We start from the raw sequence: 18,956 nt of genomic DNA on the forward strand, positions 1-18,956 counted from the left end.
GGCACCTTAACCACTAAGCCATCTCTCCAGCCCCTTAAAATAGTTTTTGAAAAGTAAAAATGGAAAAGGTTTAAATGTTTATTGCTTTTACTTTATGCTTTTGCTATAAAATTTAAGTGCTTGTCTGGTTTTGTGGGGGCGGGGGCGTGTGTCTGTACCCTGGCATGCATGTGAAGGTCAAAAAACAACTTTCAGGTATCAGCCCTCACTTTCCATCTGTTTTGAGGTGGAGTCTCTCTGTCTCTCATTCTCCTTATTCACTGCTATTCTTGCCTACGCCTTGCTCCTCACTCTCAGCCTGCTGAGCTTACAGAAGCCCACCACAGCTTCTGATTGATTCCTGGGATCTGAATATAGCATTCAGGTGCTCAAGATTGAACAGCAAGCACTGAGCCATCTCTTCAGCCCCTCACTCATCTGTTTTGTTACTGGATTAGATTTAGCCAGGTGTGGTGGCTCACACCTATAATCCCAGCAGACCAGGCTGGACTACAGAGTTCTGGGTCAGCCTGAGCTAGAGTGAGACCCTGCCTCAAATATACACATGAAAATAATGTAAATACTTATTTGTTTGTTTTTTGAGGCAGGGTCTCACCATAGCCCAGGCTGACCTGGAATTATTTACTGTGTAGTCTCAGGGTGGCCTCAGACTCACAGCAATCCTCCTACTTCTGCTTCCCAAATGCTGGGATTAAAGGTGTGTCCCACCATGCCTATAGGTAAGTCTTTGGGAGCCACCAAGATGTCCAATCATAAGCAGAAAAACATAGCCGTCCAAGCCTGAGCTCTGAGATCAGTCCGCCATGCTCCCATCCCCCCTTTACAGGCGATCTATGAGCCATCTGGAGAGTCCACAGCCTCGGACCCCAACTTCCCAACTGTGAAGTGGAGGGGAGACACTGCAGCAACCCTGTCTTCAAAGAGTAATAGGGTGAGGGTGTGAGAGTCGGTTAAGATGATGCACAGCAAGCAAAAGTTCTAGAAACTACTATGATTGCCACAACAGATGATGACATGGCCATGCAATGGCATAGTACAGGCATTCAAAATTCTGGAATAGATGTATATTTGCCAAAGATAACATAAAAATGGTATGGGTAGGATAATTTTATTGTTGTAGACTAGAAACAGAGGTGTGATTGGGGATGTGGCTGAGTCGGTACAGTGCTTGTCTAACATGCATGAAGTCTTGGGTTCCATGACCAACACTACATCACCATGCAGGGTGCACACCTGTAATTGAAGTACTTGGGAGGCTGAGGCAGAAGAATCAGTTTCAAGGCCAGCCTGGGATATATAAGATCTTATCTCAAAAACAAAACAGCCAGGTCTGGTGGTACACACCTTTAATCCCAGCATTCGGTAGGCAGAGGTAGGGGGTCCACCATGAGTTCAAGGCCACCCTGAAACTCCATAGTGAATTCCAGGTCAGCCTGGGCTAGAGTAAAACCCTACCTCAACACGCCCCCCCATGAAAGAAAAACAAACAAACAAACAAACAGAGGCTAGAGAGGTAGCTAAGTAGTTAAGGCATATGCTTGTAAAGCCTAACAACTCAAGTTCAATTCCCCAGTACCTATGTAAAGCCTGATGCACAAAGTGGTATATGTATTTACAGTTCATTTGCAGTAGCTGGAAGCCTTGGCACATCCATTTTTCTCTCTCTCTGCATGCAAGTAAATAAAAAATGTGGGAATGCTAGGCGTGGTGGCGCACGTCTTTAATCCCAGCACTCGGTAGGCAGAGGTAGGAGGATCACCAAGAGTTCAAAGCCACCCTGAAACTATAAAGTGAACTCCAGGTCAGCCTGAGCTATAGTGAGACCCTACCTCAAAAAACAAAACCAAAAAAAAAAAAAAAAAAAGTGAGACTGGAGATATGGCTTAGCCATTAAGGCATTTGCCTACAAAGCCAAAGAACCCAGGTTCAACTCCCCAGGACCCATGTAAGCTAGATGCATAAGGGGGCACATGTGTCTGGAGTTTGTTTGCAGTGGCTGGAAGCCCTGAACGTCCATTCTCTATCTGCCTCTTTCTCCTTCTTTCTTTCTCTCTCTCAAATAAAAATATTTATAAAAATAAATAAATAATGTATTTTAGAAAATAACAAATTAGGGGCTAGAGAGATGGTTTAGTTGTTAAGGCACTTGCCTGCAAAGCCAAAGGACCCAGGTTCAATTCCTCAGGACCCACATAAGCCAGATGCACAAGGTGGGGTATGCGTCTGGAGTTTGTTTGCAGCAGCTGGAGGCTCTGGCATGCCCATTCTTCTCTATCTGCCTCTTTCTCTCATAAGTTAAAATAAAAACAAATTTAACAAAAATAACAAACTAGGGATGGCTTAGCAGTTAAGGTGCTTGCCTGTGAAGTCTAAGGACCTGTATTTGGCTCTCCAGAACCCATGTAAGCCAGACAATCAAAGTGACACAAGCATGCAAGGTTGAACATGAGCACAAGGTAGCACATGCATCTGGAGTTTGATTGCAGTGGCTGGTGGCCCTGGTGTGCCAGTTCTCTTTCTTTCTCTCTCTCTCTCTCTCTTGCATTTAAGAAAAAAAAAAAAAAAAGAGCTGGGCATGGTGGCGCATGCCTTTAATCCAGCACAAGGGAGGCAGAGGTGGAAGGATCACCCTGAGTTCAATACCACCCTTAGACTACATAGTGAATTCCAGGTCAGCCTAGGCTAGAGTGAAACTCTACCCCACACACACACACACACACACACAAACACACACACACACACACACACACAAGGCCAGTCTGTTGGGCTTGCCTCAAAAAAAAAAAAAAATTCTATATAGTGCTGGTTTGAGTGTGGCCTCATGTGTTTGTGATTAAGCCTTAACCCCCACCTAGTGGCAATGTAGGAGAGCTGTGGAGGCTTTGGCAGGTGGTTACTGGGGACAGGCCTTTGGGTTTTATAGGCCAGCTCCATTTGCCTTAGCGAGCTCCCTCTGTCCACCTCTTTCCTAGTGATATGTGATGATGCAAACCAGTTGCCTGCTCATGCCATGCTTTTCCCATCATGACAAAACCTCCCTTTGAAACTATAAGCCAAAATAAACCATTTCCCCCTGTCAACTGCTTATGGTTGGGTGATTTGTCCCAGAAACAAGAAGAAACTGTGTGTGTGTGTGTGTGTGTGTGTGTGTGTGTGTGTGTGTGTGTGTGTTTAGAGAGAGAGAGAGAAAGTTAAAGCTAGGCATGGTTGTGCACATCTGTAATCCCAGCACTTGGAGACTAAAGTAGGAAGATTCTGAGTTTAAGGCCAGCCTGGGTTATAGAGGAAGAGCCTCTCAAAAACAAGTCTAGAAATGCATTACACCAAAGAGCTGATAATGTTTAACTGGGGATATTGAAATTTCAAGAGCTTTTAGAGGTATTCATCTATGTTTTTGTTATATATAGATAATCTTGTCTCAAAAACTAGAGAGATGGCTTGGTGGTTAAGGCACTTGCCTGTGAAGCCTAAGGACCCAAATTCAATTCCCCAGTACCCAAATAAGACAGATGCACAAAGTGGTACATGCATCTGGAGTTTGTTTGCAGTGGCTAAGTGGTGCATCCATTCTCTCTCTCCCTCCTCTTCATCACCCGCTGCTTACAAATAAATGAATAAAAAATATTCAAGAAAAAAAAACTGTGCTGGCACATGCCTAAACCCAGCACTTGGAAGGAAGAGGCAGGAGTATCAAAGCCATTCTCAATACACAGCAAGTTGGAGGCTGGCCTGGGATACATGAGACTGTCTCAATCAAAAAATATATGTTAAGGCTGGAGGGATGGCTTAGCAGTTAAGGCGTTTGCCTACAAAGCCAAAGGACCCATGTTCGATTCCTCAGGACCCACATTAGCCAGATGCACAAAGGGGTGCAAGTGTCTGGAATTTGTCTGCAGTGGCTAGAGGCCCTGGTGTGCCCATTCTCTCTCTGTCAAAAAAATAAAAATAAATAAATTTGTTATAAGGCTGGGCATGGTGGCACATGTCTTTAATCCCAGCACTTGGGAGGCAAAGGTAGGGAGGAGTACAATGAGCTCAAATCCACCCTGAGACTACCGAGTGAATTCCAGGTCAGCCTGGGCTAGAGCCATACCCTACCTTGAAAGCCAAAAAAATAAAAACTAATATATACACACACACACACACACACATACATACACACACATACATACATATATATACACATACACATATATAATATATAATGAAAGAATAGATACGTAAAAGATATGTGTATCAAAATATGTATTATATAAGATGAATGTATGCAATAAAAACAAGAAACAACTTGGGCATGGTGGCTCACACTTATAATCACAGCATTAATTAGGATGAGGTACAAGGATCGCCATGAGTTCTAGGCCAGCCTCGACTACTGAATGAGCACCAGGTCAGTATGATGTTAAGTTCTGTTGTCAGCTTGATCTGTTAGGAATCCACAGACATTCCTCTTGAGTGGGTCTCTAAGGTTGCTTCCAGGAAGGAGTGACTGAGAAAGTCTTTCCTCCACAGTGAGCCCTTGACTCAGAGGGGTTGACCCGCCTGGCTGCCAGGGCTGCTTGCTGGTGAGTGTGTCACTTGCACACGCACCTCCTGTTCCAGTCAGCCTTCAGGCAAAGCTAAACCAATAATTCTCCTTTTGAATACAATTCATTCTATTGGATCTGTTCCTCTGGAGAACCCTGACTAATACAGTCAGCCTGAGCTAGAGTGAGATCCAGAAAGAGAAACAAAGAAAGGAAAGAAGAAAAAGAGACATAGGGATAGAGGTAAGAAAGGAGGGAGGACGGAAGTAAAGAGAAAGAAAAAGAAGGAGGGAAGAAAAAAAATTGGCTGAACTTGGGTCAAGGGAGCACCTCGGACCCAGTCAGCTATGGCCAGGACTATAGGGTGACACCACACTAAACAAGATGAGCCACAGAAGAAAGCACCCGGAAGAGTTCTAGGACACAGAAATCCTCTCAGGAAATAGCTGTCACTAACCAGCAGGTACTGAGGTGGGCTGCTCAGAAACAGCTAGAGAAACAGCTCCACAGACACAACGTCCAACGTGAGCCTGCAAGTTTCTCAACAACCAGCTGCACCTCTGCGAACCGTGGGACAAGGCACGCCGAAGTCAAGAAGGGCCATTTCCCTTCAGTGTGCAAAGACCTCTGAGGCAATCCACTGTGAACCAAGGCATGAAGTATATTTACAAAATTCTCCTATTGCATATTTGGCAGATAACAAAATTTCTTAAGCTATAGACAGTTAGCAAGTTTTATATTTGAGTTCATCTTAAAAATTGTAATCTCTTAGCTGGGCATGGTGGCACACGCCTTTAATCCCAGCACTTGGAAGACAGAGGTGGGAGGATCTTCAAGAGTTCAAGACCACCCTGAGACTACATAGTGGATTCCAGGACAGCCTGAGCTAGAGTGAGACCCAACTCAAAAATCCAAAAAACAAAACAAATTGTAATGTCAGGGCTGGAGAAATGGCTTAGCGGTTAAGGCACTTTCTGTGAAGCCTAAGGACCCAGGTTCCACTCCCCAGAACCCACATAAGCCAGATGCACAAAGTGACGCATGCACACAAAGTCATGCATGTGCACAAGGTGGAACATACATCTGGAGTTCAGTTGCAGTGGCTAGAGACAAGGCATGCCAATTCCCTCTCATAAAAAATAAATTATAATCTCAGCTGAATGTGGTGACCATGTTTTTAATTCCAGCACTCAGGAAACAGAAGTAGCATTGTTGGGAGTTCCAGGCCATCCTGGGACTACAGAGTGAAGTCCAGCTCAGTCTGGACTACAGTAAGACCCTACTTCAAAAAAAAATATATATATATGTGTGTGTGTGTGTGTGTGTGTGTGTGTGTGTAATCTTGGCTGGGAAGATTGTTCAGTGGCTAAAGGTACTTGTTGAAAAGGCTGCCTGGGGTTCAATTTATTTACACTTGATGCAAAAGATGGCACCGATGTCTGGTGTTCATTTGCAGTGGCAAGAGACCCTGGTACTCCCCCCACACACATACATACATGTGAAAATAACTAAAATAATTTTTAAAATTCTGATCCTTGGGGATGTGGAGATGGCTCAGAAATTAAAGGTGCTTGTTTGCAAAGCCTGCCACAGCTGGTTGAATTCTCCAGCAGCTATGTAAGGTCAGATGCAAAATATGGCACAGGTGCCTCCTATGGCTCCTGTGTACCCATACACACACACACACACACACACACACAAATGTGCACAAGTGTGTATATACACAGCAGGGCCTCTTGCCATGGCAAGCAAACTCCAGACACATGCACCACTTTGCCTGGCTTTTCATGGGTGTTGGGAAATGGAACCCAAGACAAGAGGCTTTGCAAGCAAGTGCCTCTAACCATTTAGCCATCTCCCCGCCCCCCTCCAGTTTTGTTTTTTTTTTAAGTATTATGGCTCAGTCAAATGATCTTGGATGCTGGGCATGGTGGCACACTCCATTCCCCCAATTTTTTTTTTATTTAAAAAAAATGCTGGGCGTGGTGGCACGTGCCTTTAATCCTAGCATTTGGGAAGCAGAGGTAGGAGGATTGCCATGAGTTCGAAGCCACCCTGAGACTACAGAGTGAATTCCAGGTTATCCTGGGCTAGAGTGAGACCCTACCTCGAAAAACCAAAATGAAAAAAAAAATAAAATCAGCCCAAACTTTCTTGTATCTGGTTTCTTTCATGTGGTTTACCTGGGTACATGATGATTATATATGTATATGTATATGTATATGTATATGTATATGTATATGTATATGTATATGTATATGTGTATGTGTATGTGTATGTGTATGTGTATGTGTATGTATATGTATATGTATATGTATATGTATATGTATGTATGTATGTGTATGTATGTATGTATATATATATGCCTGTTCTGTAGGTTCCTGTTTGGCCCTGGCAGTGGTCACACGGACATGGCTCACAATGGAGACTGATACACATGCTGGCTCTGCCCAGATCTATCTCAGCGAGACTGTGAGCAGCTGCAGCCATTTGCTTTCATCTCCCAGCCAGGAGCTGCTGGTTTCCCTCCAGCTGGCTGTTCTCTCACTCTCTCTCTCTGCGCTGAACTACTATAGTTAGTTCTTTTCTTCTGGGCCATCTCCTTGAAGGTCAAGTATGTAGATGCAACTTCAGAGGTACCAGCTGGGAACTCTTTTAACTCAAGGGCGCATTTGTTCCTCCTTGCCTGGCTGTATTTTTGTTTGGTGTGCTTTCATTTCGGGAGATGTATGTAGTTAATCCTTCCCTCATCACAATCAAAGGAAAGTTGGTCTACACTTGAAAATGAACCCTTTAACAAGAACTACATAAAAGAACGAGTAACGAGAGTGGAACCGCTGTTACGAAAGAGTCTGGGAAAGTAAACATCCCAGGATAACTTGCAAGCAAACCTGAGAACGTCCGTATGCAGTACCGTCCGCTGTCGGGGGATCAAGGACAGGAACACGCAGTCAACCTGATTCCTGGAGGCAGAAGGGGGAAGGGGGCAAGACAGACTAGGGCGCATGGCCTCTGTCCTCACTGTGGCCAGGCCGTGGCCCAGGAGACAAAGAAATTTAAAGTTCCTTGTCTAAGAGTACACAGAGTTTTAGTGGTAGAGCAGGAATTTGAGCCCAAGGGTTCCCTGTTCTGAACTGAAGTCATTGCCTAGGTAACAGAAAGGCCAGTTCTGGCAATAATAATAATAATAATAATAATAATAATAATAGTAATAATAAGGCTTACCAGTCAAGTTTGCTTTTTTTCATGATTAAACCTGGCTTTCTAATGCCTGAGAGTCTCGGTAAATTGTGTCTTATTATATGGCAAATAAAACCCTCCCCAGTTTGGCTTGGAACTCACCATGTACCCCAGTCCTCCTACCTTAGCCTCCCAACAACAAGTGCTGGGATTACAGGTGTGAGCCACTATGCTTTTATTTCCAAGTAGGGTCTCATTCTAGCCTAGGTTGACCTGGAACTCACTCTGTAGTCCCAGCCCGGCCTTGAACTCACAGGGATCCTCCTACCTCTGTTTTCCAACTGCTGGAATTAAAGACATGCACCACCATGGCTGGCCTTAAGAGAACCTTCTACAATGAGAGTCGGAAGAGATGGAGCTGCTCTTGCTGAGACTACAGGCATTCACCACCACATCCATATTATGTGGTGCTAAGGCTTTGACCCAGGGCTTCACGCACAGTAGGTTGGCATTCTATCTACTGAACTCCATCTCCATTCCTTTGAAGTATTTAAAAAAAAAAAAAAAGGAGAGATGGCTTAGCAGTTAATGTGCTTGCCTTTGAAGGCTAAGGCCCAGGTTCAATCCCCCAGGACCCATGTAAGCCAGATACACAAGAGGCGCACACATCTGGAGTTCATTTGCAGTCACTGGAGGCCCTGGCTCACTCATTGTCTCCCTACCTCCTTTTTCCTATTTCTATGTCAAATAAATAAATGAAAAAACTTTAAAAAAATAAATAGATAAGGGCTAGAGGGATGGCTTAGTGGTTAAGGCATTTGCCTGCAAAGCCAAAGGACACAGGTTCAGTTCCCCAGGACCCTTGTTAGCCAGATGCACCAGGGGCCACACGCACCTGGAGTTCATTTGCAGTGGCTGGAAGCCCTGGTGCACACATTCTCTATCTGCCTCTTTCTCTCTCTGTCTCTCTCAAATAAATAAATAAAAATAAACAAAACATAAATAAAAAATAAAAAGATTGTCTTCTGCCCTCTGTCACACACTGGAATGCACATGCCCTCACACATACAAACATATACACACACAAAAGAAAATATATAGCAAGGATCAAATATTTTTTTACATACCATTTTTATTTAGTCTTCATTAAACAATACAGAGATTTTACTAGAACAAAGACTATAAGATTTCAATGAAAAATTTAGGGTCAGTATCTATAATTCCAGTTACCAAGCCAATCTGAATATTAGCCAGAATTAACAAAAATGCACAGAAGTGTTACCCACCACAGTATGGAGCAAACAGAAAATATTGGATGCATAGCACTATAAACAACCACAAAAAAATAAATGGCAGCTAACAGAGGCATAGATGGAGACTTTATAAAATGAGTAAACTGCCCATTTAAAATGTAAAAACCTTGCAAAAGTATGAGCTCTCTCTCCTGTACTAAAGGATACTTTCCTTGTGTAACTGTGTGCACATGCGTGTGTATGTTCCTGCAGAGGATCACCTGGTTATGTGGGAGATTATGCTTCTGTTAATTAACACTTGGACTACACTGATACAGATGTCTAAATCATCCTCAAAGCTTAAAAATAAATTAAGTAGTAACTCTAAAGGAGTATGGTAAGCCCCACTTTCCTGTTGATTTTTAAATATATGAAATGGGTATGGATGTTAGGATTAAATGGCTTTTGACTTTTAAGAAGTAAAGTAACAAGTAAGCTAAACAGAGATTCAGTCTATAGGAATATCCCTGTTTATTTAGGCCTCCATTCTAGTAAGGAAAGGATGGCAATGGGAAAGCACATTATGAAATAAGAAAACTATAAGGTATATCAAATGTTAAGACTAAGATTATTATCTCTTGATTCTTGTTGTCTAAATGGATACTATATGTATATGTAAGCTGGTTACCAAGAAAACTGGAAGCTTTATTGAATGAAACCTTCCACTATTTGTAGAAAGTTCAATATTGTATACAACTAATTCAGTTCAAATGGTCCCCTTGACAGTGATTCTTTTGGGAGGATGTGAGAGAATTACCCACAGACAGAGCTTAAATATTTTTTGACAAATAGGGAGATATTAAGAGATTATTTGTGTCTCATCAGAGGAGACTTTAAGTAGTCTGACTGATCCTACAACTGGTGATTTTTCTGGGTCCAAGGATCAAATATTTTGTTTTGTTTTGTTTTGTTTTGTTTTTCGAGGTAGGGTCTCACTCTGGTCCAGGCTGACCTGGAATTAACTCTGTAGTCTCAGGGTGGCCTTGAACTCATGGCGATCCTCCTACCTCTGCCTCCCAAGTGCTGGGATTAAAGGCGTGCGCCACCACGCCCGGCTGGATCAAATATTTTTTAAAAGGGTCAAATATAAAAAATCCAATTGCCAGGCATGGTGGCACATACCTTTAATCCCAGCACTCAGGAGACAGAAGTAGGAGGATCACTTTGAGTTCGAGGCAACCTTGAGACCACATATTGAATACCAGGTCAGCCTGAGCTAGAGTGAAACCTCTACCTCAAGAAACAAATAAACAAAATCCTACTAAGGAGCCAGGAATTGTGGCACATGCCTTTAATTCCAATACTTGGGAGGCAGAGATAGGAGGACTGCCCAGAGTTCAAGGCCATGCTGAGACTACATAGTGAATTCCAGGTCACCCTGGGCTAGAGTGAGACCCTACCTTGAAAAACAAAAAATAAACAAATAAATAAAAATACTATTAAAGGCTAGAGAGGTGGCTTAGTGGTTAAGGTGCTTGCCTGTGAAGCCTAAGGACCCATGTTTGACTCTCCAGATCCCACCTAAGCCAGACACACAAAGGTGAGGCAAGCACAAGGTCACACATGCCCACTAGGTGGCGCAAGCGTCTGGAGTTCGCTGCAGCTGAAGGTCCTGGCATGCCAATTCTCTCCGTGTATCTGCCTTTTTTTCTCTCTCATATATATATTTAAACTAATTAAGATATTTTCATATGAATAAAGGTTGAGTGAATTTGTTTCCCTCCAGGCAAAGAGACATCATGAATTATTTCCCACTCCTTAAGTGGGGCTGGACATAATGATTACCTCCCCAAGAATGCACACTGGACAGGAGAGAAGAGTCACTTGTAAATTTGGGTTGATCAAGGTTAACATCAGCAGTGATAAATCGTGTTGGTAGGAAGTCCTGGAGACATGGTATGTTGGAAACAGGTGTCCACCTCTATGACCTTCCTCAGAAAAACTATATTCCCAGTCTAAAGCTGAGAAAAAGATCCAGCAAATCTGGCCTGAGGAACATTCTACAAAACACTGACCAGTATTCCTCAAAATGTCTGAGCAACTCGCAGCTGAGGGGAACCAAGGGAGACACAAGCAGTGCGTCATCACACATACCAAGTGAGGGGCTGTAGTTAGTCCATATAGTACATACTATCAAAGCTCGATTGTTCACTTTGTTTTTTCAATAAAAATGTTTAGGTCTGGGGAGATAGCTCCATAGTTAAAGGCACTTGCTCTGAAGGCCAACAGAGTTCAGATCCCCAACCTCCAAGCAAAGCCAGTTGCAAATAGCACATGCATCTCTGGTCCCAGCATGCTGACAGCAGTGGGAGGTGGGGTCAAGGGAATCCCAAAGCTTATGGGCCAGTGAGTCTGGCCTTCCCAGTGGCAAACAGCAGTGAGACAAATCCTGTCTCAATCAAGGTGGAAGGAGAGGACCAACACTCTGTGGTTGTCCTCTGATCTCCATGCACATGCTATGGCATGTGTGTTCATATATATTTACATCACACACACACACACACACACACACACACACACACACACACACACACAATTTAAAAACATTTTAGGGGCTGGAGAGATTGCTTAGCAGTTAAGGCTCTTGCCTGCAAAGCCCAAGGACCCATGTTTGACTCTCCAGATCCCACGTAAGCCAGACACACAAAGGTGAGGCAAGCACAAGGTCGCACATGCCCACTAGGTGGTGTAACCATATGGATTCCAAATTCAGTGGCTGAGGCCCTGGCCCGCCAATTCTCTCTCTCTCTCTCTGTCTCTCTTGCTCTCTCTAAAATAAAAAAAATTTTTAAATAAAGTTGAATATTTTAGAAATGTTTTCTATTTTGTTTCCTGCACACCAACACAAGAAAATCTCTTTAGCACGATGTGTTGAGTAAAACCCAATAAAGACAACCCTTCCCGTAGGCTGAAACAGTGGTGAATGTGTCCCGCAAATGTTCATCACATCTTTTGGTGGCTTATAAACACTGACTAAATTCCACATCTAAGGCACATTTGATGAACAGATGTAATCCAAGCTGGACCACAAGCCGCTGCCTGTTTTACTGCAAGGAATCAGCCTCGAGGCTCATCCTGAGCATCCCCGGGGTGCCTTCACCCAGGTTCAGAAGAACAAGCTGGCCCCATGTGTTCTGCTCCAGTCAAGTTTCTGGCCATTGAGCCGGCAGCCCCACCCTTGCAGCACGGGCCACAGCGATCCGCCATCAGACACTCCTATTAGGACCTTTTAGTTCTGGGCTCGGAGGAACGCTAATTTTACCTCAGCCTAGCACAGCCAAATTCAAGCTGTGAACAAAAGTTTGTTGGCACTCTGAGGATAGCTCGTGTACTTGTTTCTTGTGGCTACTATAAGAAAGTATGGCACCTTGAGAGGTGCAAGACTGCAGCTGTTCGTTCTCTCATGGTTCCGGAGGATAAAGTCTGAACTGCAGATGTCGGCAGGCAGGGTGGGCGAGAATATACCTGTTGTCATTTGAATGTGAAATTCTCTTCGTAGGCTCATGTGCCTGAGCACCTGCTCCTCAGTTGGTGGAGCTGCTTGGGAAGGTGGTGGAACCTTCAGGAGGTGGAGCATCCCTGGAGGAAGTGATTCACTGTAATTTTTTTGTTGTTTGTTTGTTTTGAGGTAGGGTCTCACTCTAGCTCAGGCTGACCTGGAATTTACTATGTAGTCTCAGGGTGACCTCAAACTCATGGCGATCCTCCTACCTCTGCCTCCCGAGTGCTGGGATGAAAGGTGTGCACCACCATGCCCAGCTTTGTTTGTTTTTTTTTAAAATTTTTTATTTTATTTATTTGAGAGCATCAGACAGAGAGAAAGACAGATAGAGGGAGAGAGAGAGAATGGGCGTGCCAGGGCTTCCAGCCTCTGCAAACGAACTCCAGACGCGTGCGCCCCCTTGTGCATCTGGCTAACGTGGGACCTGGGGAACCGAGCCTCGAACCGGGGTCCTTAGGCTTCACAGGCAAGCGCTTAACCGCAAAGCCATCTCTCCAGCCCTGTTTGTTTGTTTTTAATAGAGAGAGAAACTGAGAGGAAGGGAGGGAAGGAGAATTGGCATGTCAGAGTCTTAGCCACTGCAAAGGAACTCCAGATGCATGTGCCACCTTGTGCATATGCATCACCTTGTACATCTGGCTTACGTGGGTTCTGGAGAGTCGAACCTGGGTCCTTAGGCTTCACAGGCAAGCCCCTTAACTGCTACATCATCTCCCCAGCCCCACGGTGGTCTTTAGCCTGGCCCCACTCTCTCTCCTTCCTGATATGATTATGTGATACCAGCTTCCTGCCTCTGCCGTATTTTCCCCATGTGATGACTCTACCCTCTGGAACTGCAAGCCAAATAACCTTTTTTACTTCCCTAAACTTCTAATGATGGGGTATTTTGTACCAGCAAAGAAGAAAGTGATGGGTACACCCTTGGAACTCTAAGCTATAAAAGCCCTTCCTTCCTTAAGTTGCTTCTTGTCAGGTATTTAGTAACAGCAAAAAGGGTAACTTACACAACCTTCTTGTCTCTTCCAGCTACAAACAGCTCCAGAAGATTGCTGGCTGATGGCACAGGCTATCTCTCCCACACTGACCATCTTCCCTCACGTCTGTCTCTTCCTATAAGATTGTCACTCATATTGGCTTAGGGCTCACCCTACTCCAGTATGACCTCATTTGCAAATAAGATCACATGTGGGTGTGGTGGCACAAGCCTTTAATCCCAACACTCAGGAGGCAGAGGTAAGAGGATTGCTGTGAGTTCAAGGCTACCCTTAGACTACATAGTAACTTCCAGGTCAGCCTGGGCTACATTGAAAAACAAAAACCAAAACAAAACAAAAAACAAAAAGATCATGTTCAGAGAGGGACAGGACTTGCGCATGTCTTTTGGGGGGGACCCAACTCAAACCATAATAATTTGAGGACGATTTATAGATACTGCATGGCTCTGGACCTGTTCTCAGAGTTCCTTGCTAAGCCAGTGTCCTCTGTCACCTGTGATCACCTCCATGGATTTAGAGCTACTTCACATCACTTTCCATTCTCTAGGCAACCTCATGAATTTCCCTGCCTTGGGGGTATACTAGGTTGAGCCCCCTAACTCAGAGATGGCAGATATTATATAGTAAATTTCCCCTGCATTGAAAGGTGTAAACAACTATGGCCAGTTTTTTTGGGGGGGAGGGTTCAAGGTAGGGTTTGGCTGTAGCCCAGGCTGACCTGGAATTTACTATATAGTCTCATGGTAGCCTTGAACTCAAGACAATCTACCTCTGCCTACCAAGCACTACCATGCCTGGCTCTATGGCCAGTTTTATCAAAAGCGACTGGATCAACTCACAAGAGACAGTGTGGCAGTGTGAGGAGGGTCATCAGACCCCCCACCTGAGATTCAGGTCGACCTGCGCCAGCTCTACACAATAATACACAAGGTCTTGTGGCCTCAGTGGGGAGATGGTATCTCACGCTCTGTAAGTAATTCCTCACCCAGAAGCTGAGGGAGGACCGTCCATGGGGGTAACCCTGGTATAGTGAGTCCCAGTGTAATGTTGCTTGGGTGGGGGGCGTCTCATGCTCTGTAAGTCAGCCCTCATCCCCAGGCTGAGGGAGGAGCACAGTGAGTCCCAATGAAGCGCTGCTCTGTCGTCTCACATTCCTGGACAGGGATAAGGAGTTTCTAGAAGCAGTCACAGGGAAGTTGTCAGTCAGGGTGGAATAAGACTTCGTGGTATGGGGGCTGGAGAGATGGCTTAGCGGTTAAGCACTCACCTGTGAAGCCCTGGTTCGAGGCTTGATTCCCCAGGACCCACGTTAGCCAGATGCACAAGGGGCACACACATCTGGAGTTCGTTTGCAGTGGCTGGAAGCCCTGGCACGCCCATTCTCTCTCCCTCCCTCTCTCTCTCTCTCTCTCTCTCTCACTCACTCACTCACTCTTTCTCTGTCGCTCTCAAATAAATAAAAATAAACAACACAAAAAATATATTTAAAAAAAAAGACTTCGTGGTACGGCTGCTCTGGGTCCTGATGCTCTGTGGGTAAGCCCTCACCCTGAGGCTGAGGAAGGAGCATCCACGGAGTCATTTTGGCACAGGAATCTCCATCAAAGTGGCTGCTTTGGGGACCCCACATTTCTATAATTAATCCTTCCTTATGCTCTGTAAGTGACCCCCCCCCCCCCATAAACTCATTGGGTCACAGAACTGGCATTGGTGCAAACATATTTTGGTCTGCCATCCGAGCCCTATTTGGGGTGAAGATGTGTGTTTGCATCTCTCAAGGGGAAAAGTTTGCTGTGACTGCAGGATTTTATTTATCCCAGTGAAAGCCAGAGGACTTCCTCAGGATCTCCTCCTAAAATGCTGAGGACAAGGCCACCATTCCCATGCTGAAGAAAGCCTCTTTTCCATGCCAGCCACACACAGGAGTAGACCATTTGATTCAGCTTGACCTGACAGAATGACCTCAGCATGTTTCCCCTAATGTGCATTATTGGATTTCAAGCGTCTGATGTGAGACACAACAAATCGAGATGATTAATCTGATGATGATTCAAATGAGTCTAGTTCTTTACCACTCTTCTCTCATCAAATATTTAAACAAAATACTCTTTAATGCCAACCTTTCTCATGCAAAATCATTGCACATCCTTTTATTTAACATGAACACAGTTGAGAGTGATGGAGGGGTTTTGCTATGTATGTTAGGTATGTTATTTCAGAGAATTAAAAATATGTTTGGGGCTGAAGAGATGGCTTAGTGGTTAAGATGCTTGCTTGCGAAGCCAAAGGACCCAGGTTTGATTTCCCTGGGACCTACATAAGCCAGATACACAAAGTGGAGCATGTGTCTGGAGTTAATTTGCAGTCACTAAAGACCCTGGGGTGCCCATTCTCTCTCCGCCCCTCTCTATCTCTTTCAAATAAATGAGTTAAAAGATTTGCCAGGCATAGTGGTGCATGCCTTTAATCCCAGCACTCAGGAGGCAGAGGTAGGGGGATCACCATGAGTTCGAGACCACCCTGAGACTACATAGTGAATTTTCCAGGTCAGCCTAGGCTAGAGTAAAATCCTACCTCAAAAAAACAAAATAAATAAATAAATAGAGGTACTAGTTGGAAAGGAAGGGTACAGTGGAATGAAGGTGGGGGCAGGGGATAAAGGAAGGCAATGGGAGAAGATTATGATCAACTTACAGTATGTTCGTGTGTGAAACTTCTCAATAAAAAAGTTTTTTAAAGGGCTGGAGAGATAACTTAGCAGTTAAGGCGCTTGCCAGCAAAGCCAAAGGACCCAGCTTTGATTTCCCAGGACCCACACAAAGCCAGATGCACAGGGAGAGACATGCATCTGGAGTTCGCTTCAAGTGGCTAGAGGCCCTGGTGCACCCATTCTCTCCCTATATCTGCCTTTTTCTCTGGCTCTCTCAAATAAATAAATAATGTTTAAAATATGTTTAAAATACAAATATGGTATCAGTGGAGTTGGAAATGCTCACAGGAAGCCAATAAAAATACCCCAATATCAGACAGATTGTTTCAAGTAACTGTCATAGCCACTAAACCCAGAGGTACAGGTCAGCAGAGACCTACCTGGCCAAGCCACAGGCAGGTTTAGCATGAGCTCCTCACTCCAGGGACACTGGTAATTAATTGTACCAATTATGTTCTGTCTGTTGGGATTTAAGTGAAAGAGCAGATTCTTAGCTCACGCAGAAAAGGAACCGAACTGAGCAGTGGAGAAGGCAACACGAAGAGGCAGCAGGCAGAGCGAAGCCTGGGGAAGCCTTCTTCCAGCTGCTCACAGGGTTAAGGAAGGCGCTGTCTTCACTGGCAGAGCTTCTTGGGATTTCTCCCAACCACCGCCTGTCTGCTTACAGTCAGCCATTTCTACGTGAGTTTTTACCATTGATACCTATTATTTTAGGTAATCTGAGCCATTATTTTTTTTAAGCCAAATTCTCCCCACTGGTTAAAAAAAGAATCTTCTAACTTCTTGGGTCTGACATGAAAGGGCTGTAAGAGAGCAACTTGAGCATTCCTGAATGAGTTTCCAACTGTGCTTTTCTAGGTCTGGATTACTAACATCCCCAGGTGACAGTAGTGCTTGCAAACTGTTTCAAGAGCTCCCAGTAAGGAATAAATTTTTCATAGATTCCAACACACAATACATGTAAGTCTATGAAAACACACACACACTGCCATAGCTCCTCTTCACTCTCAGCTTGATGGGGTTTAGAATCACCATGGCAACAAATTTCTGGGCACATTTGTGAGGTAGTTTCTAGATTAGGTTGAGGTGAAAAGACCTACTCTAACTGTGGGTGACAGCATCCCATGAGTTGGAGTTCTGAATTGAATAGAAAGGAGAGTAAAGCTGGGTATGGTGGCACATGCCTCTAATCCCACCATTTGGGAGGCAGACATAGGAGACTCACTGAATTCGAGGCCAGCCTGGGGCTATGTAGTGAATTCCAGGTCAATCTGGGCTAGAGCAAGACCCTTCCTCAGGAAAACAAAAACAAAAGAGAAAGCACAGCACCAGCATCCATCACTCTCTGCTTGGTAACTGTGGGTGCAATGTGACTAGCTGCCTTCCACTTCTGCACCATGACTTGTCTGTGATGAGTCCTTGTACTGTAAGCCAACATCAACCCTTTCTCCTGTCGCGCACACACACCAGGGCCTCCAGCCACTGCAATCAAATTCCAGACGCATGTGCCCCCTTGTGCACACGTGCGACTTTGCATGCTTGCCTCACTGTGCATCTGGCTTATGTGGGACCTGGAGAGTCAAACATGAGTCCTTAGGTTTTGCAGACAAGTGCCTTAACCACTAAGCCATCTCTGCAGCCCTCTTGTCAGGTATTTTGTGACAGCCAATGAACAAGGTAAGTAACACACCTACTTACCATGTATAGCCAGCTTTTCCTGTTTGTTGTGTTGCTCATGCATGCATGTATGTGTAATCATGTGTGCGTGTGCATGTGCATGTAGAAGCCCAAGGTTGATGTTGTGTGTGTTCCTCAGTTGCTTTCCACTTCATTGTTTTAAGTTTATTTTTTTAAATATTTTTTTATTTTATTTGAGAGAGAGTGGAAGAGAGATAAGGGGCACACCAGGGCATCCAGCCACTACAAATGAACTCCAGACACATGTGCCACCTTGTACATCTGGCTTACATGGGTCCTGGGGAATTGAACCTGGGTCCTTTGGCTTTGCAGGCAAGCGCTTCAACTGCTAGGCCACTTCTCCATTAATTTTTAAAAATATTTTATTTATTGAAAGAGGCAGAGAGAGAGCAAGAGAGGGAGAGAATATTGGCATAACAGGTCCTATAACCACTGCAAATGAACCCCAGACACATGTGCCACATTGTGCATCTGACTTTACGTGGGAGCTGGGAATCCAGTCTGGGTCCTTAGGCTTCATAGGCAAATGCCTTAACTGCTAAGCCAACTCTCTAGCCCCACTTTATTTTTTAAAATTGTCTCCATGTGTCTATGAATGTATAGATGGTTGTGCACGTGCCACGGTGTAGTAGTTAGAGGCCAACTTCAGGTGCCAGTCCTTCTGGCCTTCCTCCTTGTTTGAGGGAGGGTCTCTTGTTGTTTGAGGAGGTATATACCAGGCCAACTGGCTCACAAGTTTCTGGGATTCTCCTGTCTCTGCCTCTCACCTCTCAGTAGGAGGGCTGAGATCATAAATGCTTGCTACTGCATCCAGTCAGTGTTTAAAAAATAATAATAAAAACGTGCTTGGGGAGATGGCTGTTGTTAAAGTGCCTGCTATCTCAAGCATGATTTTATTTGAGAGGCAGATAGAGAGAATGGGCACACCGGGGCCTCTAGCCACTATAAACGAACTCCAGACGCATGCACCGCCTTGTACATCTGGTTTTAAATGGGTTCTAGGGAATCAAACCCGCCACTCACTTTCTCCTGAGTTTATCTCTCAAACTCATT

The sequence above is a fragment of the Jaculus jaculus genome, chromosome 10 (genome assembly GCF_020740685.1).
Source record: "Jaculus jaculus isolate mJacJac1 chromosome 10, mJacJac1.mat.Y.cur, whole genome shotgun sequence".
Classification (NCBI taxonomy): domain Eukaryota; kingdom Metazoa; phylum Chordata; class Mammalia; order Rodentia; family Dipodidae; genus Jaculus; species Jaculus jaculus.